The 10195-nt window shown below is 52.6% G+C and overlaps 1 long non-coding RNA gene across 1 annotated transcript; it reads right to left on the bottom strand.

Annotated features, from left to right (window-relative positions):
• Positions 1 to 267: 267 nt before the first annotated feature.
• LOC135278821 (uncharacterized) lies at positions 268 to 8339 on the bottom strand. Its single transcript, XR_010346222.1, has 5 exons — positions 8165 to 8339; positions 7976 to 8055; positions 4981 to 5063; positions 4702 to 4799; positions 268 to 309 (listed from the first exon to the last, which is right to left on the bottom strand). It is a non-coding gene; the product is annotated as an uncharacterized LOC135278821 (long non-coding RNA).
• Between the last annotated feature and the right edge of the window lie 1856 nt (positions 8340 to 10195).

Here is a 10195-nt window from a genome sequence, read left to right as displayed (position 1 = left end):
TTACGCAGAAAAAGAAAAATCATAAATGTCAGCACGTCCCAACCACCTGGCCAGCATCCAACCCCACCAAAAATAACTGCAGCACACTAGAGGAACTTGAGAAAGCTAAACAGGTGACTCACAGAGCTCCCTGGCCACCCTCACCTTGTTTCTGGTTGAAAGCACCCCTGAATTTCAGGGGAGAGGGTCCAGCAGTGGTCTGGCTGGGCAGCAGCGTGCAGGGCTGTGGTGGCACAGCACAAGTGTGCACAGGAGCCTGCAGTGTGTGTCCTGCTGGGAGCCCTGCTGGGAGCAGGCACTCTGGGGGCCCTGTGGGCAAACAGAGCAGGCTGGTGAGCAAGACACACTTGACAAAGGGGAAAGTCAGCTAATGATTGTTTCCAGGGATGGTTTAGATAATGAGAATGGCAATTCTAGTAGGTATTTCCTGAAGCTGAGCAGGGCAGGGCAGGGGGAATTTATATGGGCTCAGTTTAGCTTCTGCTCCTCCTTTATTTGTAATGAGATTAGCAGCAGAGATGGCAGGGCACCCTCTCCTGCTGCCCTGATGGGGTGAGCTGATAAGCACCTCCTGCCTGGCCTTGCATGCCAGCCCAGCAGCTGAGACAGGGGGGAAAACACCAGGGAAAACCACCCTTCCATCACACAGGGCCTTTCTGCAACCTCCTAAGCTCAGGGGTAAAATGTTGCAGCAGACTGGCCGGCCTGATCCTGGCAGTGCCAGGAGTGGGGCTGGTATCCCAGGGCAGCCCAGGGTCACATCCCCTCCTTACAGTGCTCCTGCACCCAATGTCACCTGACAGCATCAGGTTAAACGCTTGTCCCCACCTCACTGCTAAGGTATGAGGCCACCACTTGGCCACTAATGCACCTCGGGCAGCCCCAGTGCAAGAAATGAGTGTTTGATTTGACTGCATTGTGGCAACAGCTGTGAAGAAGTGTGACTGCCCTGCAGAGCATGTCCCAGCTGCTCACAGTGCTGTAACTGGACTGTAGCAAAGGTGGAGAAGAAGCTGTCTTATCATTCCCACCCCCAGAGAGGAGAATGTGGATCCCCTGACAAATTTTGAAAAAATCTTCATAGTGCCCATGACAAGGTCTGTTCATGGCAAACCCAGAGCCACCTCTGAGTGTACATAGCCCTTAGCAGGGAAATTTTGTCTGTAAAACCACTGAAACCCCCCACCTGTATTTTAAAGACTCGTATTAGTTACAGCAACCCAAGAGGTGTGGGCCCAGTGTATCCATCCAGGGCAGAAGTTCCAGCTGCTGTGGGACACCTTGGCACCCAGCTTATCCTTGCAGGGCTCCCTGCCACCACGGGGCATATCTGAGGTGATGGCTGAGCCTGATGTCCCCTTCACCATGTTGTCACTGTCTGCATTGCCCCAGGCCAGGATGTCCATGGAAACCATCTGTGGTACCATGCATTTCTCACTCCGCCCTTTTCACTGAGCCAAATCAACATGTGCCCATAGCCCAGGGGTGACCAAGTTGCTATAGGGGGCAGTTCCCCAGTCATGTGGTCATTGTGGGGAGCTGCTCCCACCACCACAGAGGAAAAAACAACCCACCAGCATCTTAAAACCAGTTTGCAGCCCCCAGGCACCTGGGGGTTGTTTGTTCAGCTCCTTTCATTTCAACATCTCATGTGAGAGGCTGGGAGCTGGCATTCACTGCTCCTGTGGTGCCAACTTTGAGATTGTTTTATTTGATTTGCCAACCAAAATGGGTGGAAGGGTGGGGACTGTATTTTTCCCTTTATTTTTGTTTTCAAAAAACCCTTCTGGCCCTGGGTGAGGCTGAAGAAGCTGAGTAGTTTCACGTCTATCTACTCTGTGACAGTTACCTGCCTACAGCACAACCTGACTCCTCCAAGCAGAAGAACTGGGTGTGGGTGGATGGCCTCCCTGTCTAGGTGGGGAGAGCGAGCTCTCAGCCACCTCCCACAGCATTTTTCTCCCCACCAAGCACACTGGAAAAGGCTGAGCCCCTCCTTCCTTCCTCTGGCCAGCGGATCAAAGGAAAAATGAAGTCAGCCCATGGTCCTGGGAGAAGATGGGGCAGGCTGTGAACTCCTCAGCAGCAGTGGGGTGATCACTGCACTCATTTTGCACAGCTGCAGGGAAGGGGTTTGTCACTGAAGCGCCCAGGGAAAGCCCTGAGCCATGTGTGGTTGACACCCTGAGGCGCTCTGAGCAAACAGAATACCCATCCCCACCCCAAGCTGTGTCCCAGACAGTGACTCTCAGGGATGGGATGAAGTGCATCTGGACTTTCTCTGGAGCCTGGCTGTACGCTGTGCTTCCCCAGGTGACTCACAGAGCCTTCTCAGCATCTCTGCAAGCAGAGCAGCCCAGGAGGGTTTTTCCATCTCGCTCATGGCTATGAAGAGACGGATGTTCATGAGCATCTTCCAAAAGTTCAGCCATGAGCAAATGATGCGCTGTGCTCTTCTGTGCCATGCAACCTGCCAGGTCCACCCTGCCAGCCACAAGCCCACAAGATGCTGCCACAAGGCTTTCCTGGCATCTTGGCCTTGCCCACCCTTCTGGAGCCTCCTGAGAGGCTGCAGGGAAAGTAAACGTGCCTGCACCAAAGCCAGGCGCTGCAGGGAGTGAGAAATCCTGGCTGATGAGCACACACCCTGCCCTGCTCCGCTGGCACCGGGCACGTCCCTCCCTGTTTGCCCATAAGATGCCCCTGCAGCCACGACCCACACCCTGCTAATGAGCCTTTAGTTCCCCTTGAGGTGGAAGATGCCACATCCTTTCTCCCTTTTCAGACTAATTACAGTGAAACAAAAGGGGAGATGCACCATACCAGGAATGCTACCGAGCCTGTGAGTCCCCCACCCAGCGGGATGAGGTGGGAGTTCCTGATGGCACGGATACAGGAGCCAGCAGCCAGCCTCCCACTCCTCTTGCTCAACTGCTGGCGCCACCAGAAAAGATAACAAACATCTTTCCTGCTCTTGTGATGGGCCTAGCAGCAAAAGGAAATTTCCAGGTCAGAAGGTCCTGCTGGGTAGCCCATGCTCCAGGCTATGGGGAAGAGCTTTAATCCCATTTTGCTCCCAGTGTAAGCACTGCATAGGACTGGGAAGACCCACGTGCTGCACACCCCAGGCACTGCCTTGGGTTCTCCCCTGCTGCCTTCAAACTTGATCTCACTTCCAGCACTTCCACTCTTCCCAAGAAATGGCACGGCTGCTGCTAATTCCTTCTGAATACCTGCAGCTTCTGGAGAAAACCCAACAGGACTTTATGTTTTCTTGTCCTTCAGTAGCTCTGCAAGCCAATAGTCACAGTGTGCCAGGCCATGGTAGTCTGAAGGCAGCTCTGCACACTTGGCATGAACAGGGATAAATGCACCAAAGGGATCATCCTGTTCTACCCTAGAAGGGGGAAAAGGTCAGAGTGCTGCCTGGGAACACAGGCTAGCTCTGGGAACACCACCATGACCTTTTCTCTCCCTGTCATGCCTGGCCACCCCAGCTAGCACTGCTCTTCTCTCACTTGCAGGGAGCATGCTCACAGCCAGCTATACCAGCATGAATGGGAAGAAAATCAGACTTAGGAAATTGGCCTGAATTAGTGTAGATGTCAGTCTTGGGCATCCTTTTCTGCAGTTTCACTGGGTTTGATTTGCCTGTCTCAGCTGTCAAAGCTATTCCAGATGCCCTGGCTGAAGCAGGCATGCAAGGATTAATCTGTGCTCTCCTCAGGCCCAGTATCACCTCACTTCAAATGGAGATGTGAGACTCAAGAGCTACAGTTTCTTTCCAGCTAGATTCTCTCCATTGGCTTTATCTCTTCTGAAACATCTCTGTTCTGCTTCCTGGCCATGGGGGCACTACTGCAAAAACAACAGCAAATAAACAAACAAACTCCAATTTCATTCAGCCGGGGCCTCTTCAGAGAGCAGCTGGTCACTGCCTGTGTAGGATCCAGGATGCCTTCACCTCCTTACCTGCCCATCTTCATGTGGCTGCTGGCAACCCTAGCAGGGCTTTCGGTCATGTCCCATTTCCTCACCTCCGAGGCAGGGCTGAAACCATCTGAGACAGCTGCTGCCCATGGCCTGACTAACGTACTTGCCTTAATGGTTACTCGCTCATGTTTTACCCCTGGGTAAAATGATAAGGTTCTGGGCCAGGTAAAACACGTTCAGACATTTCTTCTTCACAGCAAGCTGATTCTCTGCTGTTAGAGTTGTGCAAAACCAAGTTTGTGTGTGGTTCTGGTGCATGTGTTTTTACTGTGAGCCCTAAACCTCCAATGCACAGCACAGTCCTGCCTGCTGATAGCTCCTAAACAACTTCCTCCTGTTCAATCACTAATTAAGCAGCAGGGAAAACTAGAATATAAACCATAATAGAGGCAACTGTATTGCTACCCAGTCACTTAAAGCTGGAATAAAACTTTTCTCTAAGGAGAGCAAATCACCCTCAGTGGCAGCCAGAAACCACCACAGGCTGCTCCTCCAGCTAAGGGAAGCCCTGCTCAGGATTTTCAAAGGATATTGTGAGTTTGAGGCTCCCCAGAGGGGGAGGACTGGCCTCCACAGGCCAGTGCTCAGGGCTGGGTATTTGCTCAGCATCAGCCTGGGGAGGGCAGTGGGCACTGCTCTGGGGCCAGGCTCCTTTCACACGGGCATTGCAGCACCTTCTAGGCACAGCATGGTGGAGGCCACCCTTACCTCCTGCTCCTGTGGAAAACATCTCCATGGAAATACTCCTGCTCACCTTCAGGCCAGCAGCTCTCTGCAGGCTCGGCAAGGGCTGCTTGACCATGTCTCTGGAATAAGAAATCAATGCCTTTATCTCACATTCTGCCACAGCGCGTGGATAATTTGATGCAATTGTGTAGCCGCCCACGCCTTTAATTAATCAAAGAGTTTTTCACGCAGCACTGTGCAATATTTTATTTCCTAACACCCCTGCTCTGGTGTACTAGGGTCTGTTGTAACATTTCTTACCCAATTCCAGCACTGAGGGCTATGCAGCCAAGAAGAAGATGGATCACATGTGTGGAAATCTTCAGTGTTGTCTCCAGAGGTGGCTGCCAAGGAATCAGAAGCTGAGTTAATCAGAGATTCACAAAGAGATTTGGGAAAACAAAACAAAAACAAAAACAAAAATGAACCAGCCAACAAATGAAAACAACCTCAGGAAGAAAACAGGAAGAAGTCAGCAGATTTCCAGGGGTTTCACTCAGGAAGCTCAGGAAAAACTGGAAGACATCAGAGAATCTCCTAAAAAACTGGGAAACACCTTGCTAGAGTTCACTGTTCTAGGGCAGAGCTGAAAATCCCTTCCAAGGGGCCACCACAACATCTTCCCCTTCAAACCTTCTTCTGCCTAGCTTCATGTTGGTGCTGTTGGTGGGGAAAAGGGAAGTGCAGGTAAAGCCTGGAGATGGTTGAGCTAAATGCTGAACACTGAAACAGAAGTTCCTGAAAAACGCCTGTCCACACCTGAGAGCTGAGCAGCCCTCCCACATCACTGAGTGCAAATGGAACTCAAAGCCAATCTTTCCAGGCTCCCTCAACATTGTGTCAACACCAGCCAGGGAAACTGGGACCTGGAGACTGAGGCAGGGGTGAGCAGAGAGGTGGCCCCACACAAGCACTGCCCATGACTGCCAGCACAGCACCGTTCTCCACCTGCCAGCCAAGGTGGCTGCCATCCTCTCCAGCTCCCCAGCTTCTCCCTGGGAGCTGCACAGCGGCTCCACGGCACAGCCCCGAGCTGCAGCAGGTTCCTGCCCAGCTCTGGGGAACTCTTCTCACATTTGGCCTCCACAGAGCAGGACCCACACGTGCCATCAAACTGAGGTGCAGGCCCCGGACGAGCCGCTGGCAGCCGCAGCCTCACAGGTGTGCTCGGAGTGCCAGGAGCCGGGCCGAGCCAGGCCAGGAGCCGGGCCAGGAGCCAGGCCAAGCCGGGCAGGGAGCCAGGCTGAGCCGGGCCAGGCAGGGCTTGGTGAGGTGCCGGGCTCCCCACGCAGCCCGGCTGTGCCGTGGGAGCTGCAGCCAGGTGCTGCTGTGGGAGTTCCTGGCTGTGGCCTGCGCTCCCGGCAGTTCCCCGCTGGTGTTTTCTCAGCTGGGAGAAGCAATGTGTATCGCTCTGGCAGGGAGCACTGTGCAGCCGAGGCTCTGTGTGTGAGGGAGGGGAAGGTGGAGCAGCCCTGCTGCCCTCAGGCACGGCTCGCACGGTGCTGCGAGCCCGGGGTGCTGCAGCACGGGGCACCCATGCAGGGCTGCTGCAGGCTCTGGCTCTGAAGGCATCTCTGGGCAGAGGCTCACCAACTAAGGGCACAGCTTCTCATCCCTTGCACCCAAGGGATGCCTGGGGTCAGAGGAATCATCTCTCCTGGTTTGGCAGGTGATGGGTTTTGGTCTGCATCTTCTGAATTTCTCGTTTGTGCTGGACTGGGTTGGGATGGGCACAACACTGGGGGATCCCCCATGTTCACGGCCAAGGGCAGGAGAGCAGCAGCATTCCCAAGAGGCGGCCGCAGGAAGATTTGTATTGCAACACCAACAAGTCACTTGCTTATTCCGCCCGTGTCAGATAAACAAACAGGAGCTGCTGCTGCTGCCCTCGCACGCGGGGTGCAGGGGGTTGAAGAGGCGGGTTTATAACCTCGTGCCCAGGCGGTGAGCGCCGGAGGCGGCCGGGGGACAGGCGGGTCCCGGGGCTGGAGCGGAGCCGCAGCCGGGCTGGGGCCGCCAGGGGGCAGTGGCCGCCCGGCCGCGCTTTGCGCCCTTCCCTCTTCCGCGTGAGTTTTGTGATTTGTTTTTGCCCCGCAAATCGCCTCGACAGGGAATCCACGCGGCGGGAGACGATGGACACGGGAGAGTCCTGGCTTCTGTGCAGCCAGCTCTCAGCTTGTCTCTTGTTTCGATTGTTTCTTTTTTTTTTTTATTTTTCTTTTTTTTTTTTTTTTAAATACAAGTTCTTATTTGTTTCTCTTCAGTCTCTCTCTCTTTTTTTTTTTTTTTTTTTTTTTTTTTTTTTTTTTTTTTTTAAGTCTGCTCCGAGACACTCATTTTGAGACTGCTGTCAGCTGAGCAGAAGAGGAAAAGCACCATCTCCTCCCCAGGCCTGCCGATTTGTTTCATTGTTCCCCTTAGCCCCACACCAGTTTCTTTGCTGCACATGGCTGTGCCATGACGGTGTCTCTCAAGCTTTCAGAACTCAGCAAAGCTGATTGTACAGACAGAACTACCCTGCTAAATATTAACCAACAAGCTTAGTCTTCGCTTGGCCTTGATGCAGGCAATAATGAGACTGCATCTTCCAGGGCATGATTCAGAGTGGGAATCTAATATGCCCTGAATGGCTCCCCTGGGACTTTCTTGCCACTGCTGATGCAGAGAGCCTAATCTCCTACCCTAGGCTGTTGGGAGAGACAATGTAAGCATCTCCCTTGCATGCTGTAATGGTTGGTATCAGCCCAGCTGCTGGTGAGTAATTGCTGAGCATGCCAGCAGGCACACACCTCCTGTTGGAGCACGTATCCCCATCATCCACTTTGGGAAGTGGCACAGCCAAAAAGCCACTGGCTGCTGTGCCCACATTACCACAAAGGCAAAGGGCAGTGCACTGTGACACTGGTGAGAAAATCAGCTGAAAGGTTCCCCAGACACTCTTAGAGTATTCAAATCAAAATCCAGTGCTTCCTGGGCCTCTTACAGATATTGCTGTGGGAGCAGGGTGGGGCGTGGCACTGCTGTGACTGCAGTCACCAGGGCAGAAGCACACTGGGCACAATCAGTGCCCTCAGGTGTAGCAGGGACCCTTCAGGCCTTGGCTTCAGTGCTACAGGTACACAGCCACAGTATAGCACCCTCAGTGATACCTCTCAGTGCTCATCCATGCCCTGGACCTGTAGCTGCAGATCCCTTGTCCTGCCCCACTTCCTGCATCTCCTGCCCCCCAATCCCACAAAGTCTTTCCTTTACTCACCTGTGGCCCCAGGCACCAGGCTTATTTCATGAAGGCAGAGTTGATGTTCCTAAGAATAAACCATATGACACTAGGGGTGTCTGCAAGGAAGTCAAAACATTTTAACAAAACCAGTTAATCCTCCAAACTCTCCCCCCAAAAAAACTACTGTGATCAGTTTAAGCCAAGGAAGTCCATAGCAACACTCACCCAGCAGCAGGGCAAAGGACAACTACCATATACCTCTGAAAAAATTTTGGCTCCTTCATCTTAGGGAAGCAAGCTGGGAGAAAGCCACAGCCAGTCCTTGCCAACAGAGCATAAAGATTATCTTCCTTCCTGTTTATTTGACCTTCATGGCCAGTGTATCCAAATATCAACAACAAAGCTCCAACACTCCAGCCTCCACCTTCTGCTGTGTGCTCAGGAAGACAATTCTGCCACGGGTCACAGAGAGGCAAAACAACTCAGGACCCAGAAACCACCAGCTGGAGCCTGGCAGGCAGAGAGAGCTGTTTGCCAAACCCCTGTTGCACAGGCACAGCCCAAGGGGCCAGGCAGGGCAGCCCTGCAGGGCCTGCCACGGCTCCCCACTAACCCCCACCCCACCAGTGACAAGAGGTACACACTCCATAGCTCAGTAAATCAGAAGGGCAAACAGCCCAAGCTCTGACTCGGTGCAGGGCTGGGCTGCCCACGTGGTTTTCCCATGGAGAAACAACTTGGGAAGAGGCAGAGTGGGAGGCCAGGTCCTGCAATCCTTCCCCCATGGCACAGGCAGCTGCTTTGCTATCAGGAAGGGGGTTTGCTGAGGCACACAGGACAGGAAGAACATGATGGGCAAGACACCCTCCACAGGCTCCACTCAGACACTTGCCAGGTTTTGTTGTGTCTGGGTAAGCTTCATTCCAGGGGACTGCTAGCTTCAGCACGCTTAGGACTAACAGCAGAGAAGGGCATGCACGTCTTCAGAGGTCCACCCAGGCTTGCAAAACACAGCTGGAAGCTTGTAATGGATCCCTGCCCTGAAAACTTCATGCTTGCCTATGAAGCATCCCAATATCCAAAGGCAAAATTCCAATGGGTATGGGTGGAGGGCAAAAGGGAGAGCAGCAGCTTGGGATTCCTCAGCACTGGAACTCTTGCTGTAACCTAAGCAATGTAGAGGTTCCCCACTTCAGCAGTGGATCACAGCAATCAGAAATGACAACCATATTTGAAACCTACCTGTTCAATGGAAACTGAAATCTTGTTTCATGTGATCCAGTTTGCTCATCTAGAGGCAGAATCCATCAGCTGAAACAGCAAATTCTCACAGCTGTTCTAGTAGCACTTATCTCTTTGGAGACCAACATACTAATTTTTAATACCACATTCATTCATTCTGCCAGAGTGCAACCAGTGTGCTGTTACCTCTGGATATTCATATCTGAAGTCAACTACTTCTCTAATAATTTGGGAAAAGCAACAGCAATCAGAACCACAGAAATCAGACAGGCATTCCCTATCCCAATTAAACCAGCTCCTAAGGGAGGTTGGGGCAGCCTCTTCTTGTAAGACCTTTGTGGGGTTTTCTTGCCACTCTCCCCATTTCTAAGCATTCTGTCCCCATCATAACCCATAAAAACTGTAAGACAGCCATGGGGCCCCTGTCAGAAACCAGTGATGAAGCTGGTTAATGTGGTGGTCCATGGACAGAAGGAAGCCCTCAGCTGATGGAGGGGACTCCATTCCCATCCCCTTCAGAACAACCACCCCACCAGCTTTGACCTGTTTCTTCAAATCCTTGGAAGAAAAACTGAGATGCAAAGGAGAAGGAAATGGCTTTGCTAGGATGCATAGGGTGATGAAGAAAGCCTTTGGTGCAAGGCTAATTTCCCATTAAAGGTCAGCACTGACCCTGCCTGCTCCAAGCACACACACTCTCCCCTCCAGCAGGACATGGAATGTGGGCACTAACTGGTGCCCGGCTCAGAAAAAAAATATGGAAATCTGACGAAAGGCCAAAAAAGAGCCATGCCAAAGGCTGAAGACCTCACAGTTCAGCAAGAGGCTTAGAGAGCTGACCTGCTGCATCTGTCAGAAAGGCAGCCGATGGATGGGCGATGGCACTTTGGACCACATAGATTCTGTGGGGACAGAAAACTGCACCCAAGGGTGACACTAAGCCCCAGCTGCTCAGAGGAGGACATTTCCAAGAAGGAGCACAGGGAGGAAAAGAAGGTGCTTGGGAATTCAGTG

Source organism: Passer domesticus, chromosome 11, assembly GCF_036417665.1.
Source record: "Passer domesticus isolate bPasDom1 chromosome 11, bPasDom1.hap1, whole genome shotgun sequence".
NCBI classification, from domain to species: Eukaryota; Metazoa; Chordata; class Aves; order Passeriformes; family Passeridae; genus Passer; species Passer domesticus.
This window is presented reverse-complemented; position numbering and strand designations above follow the sequence as displayed.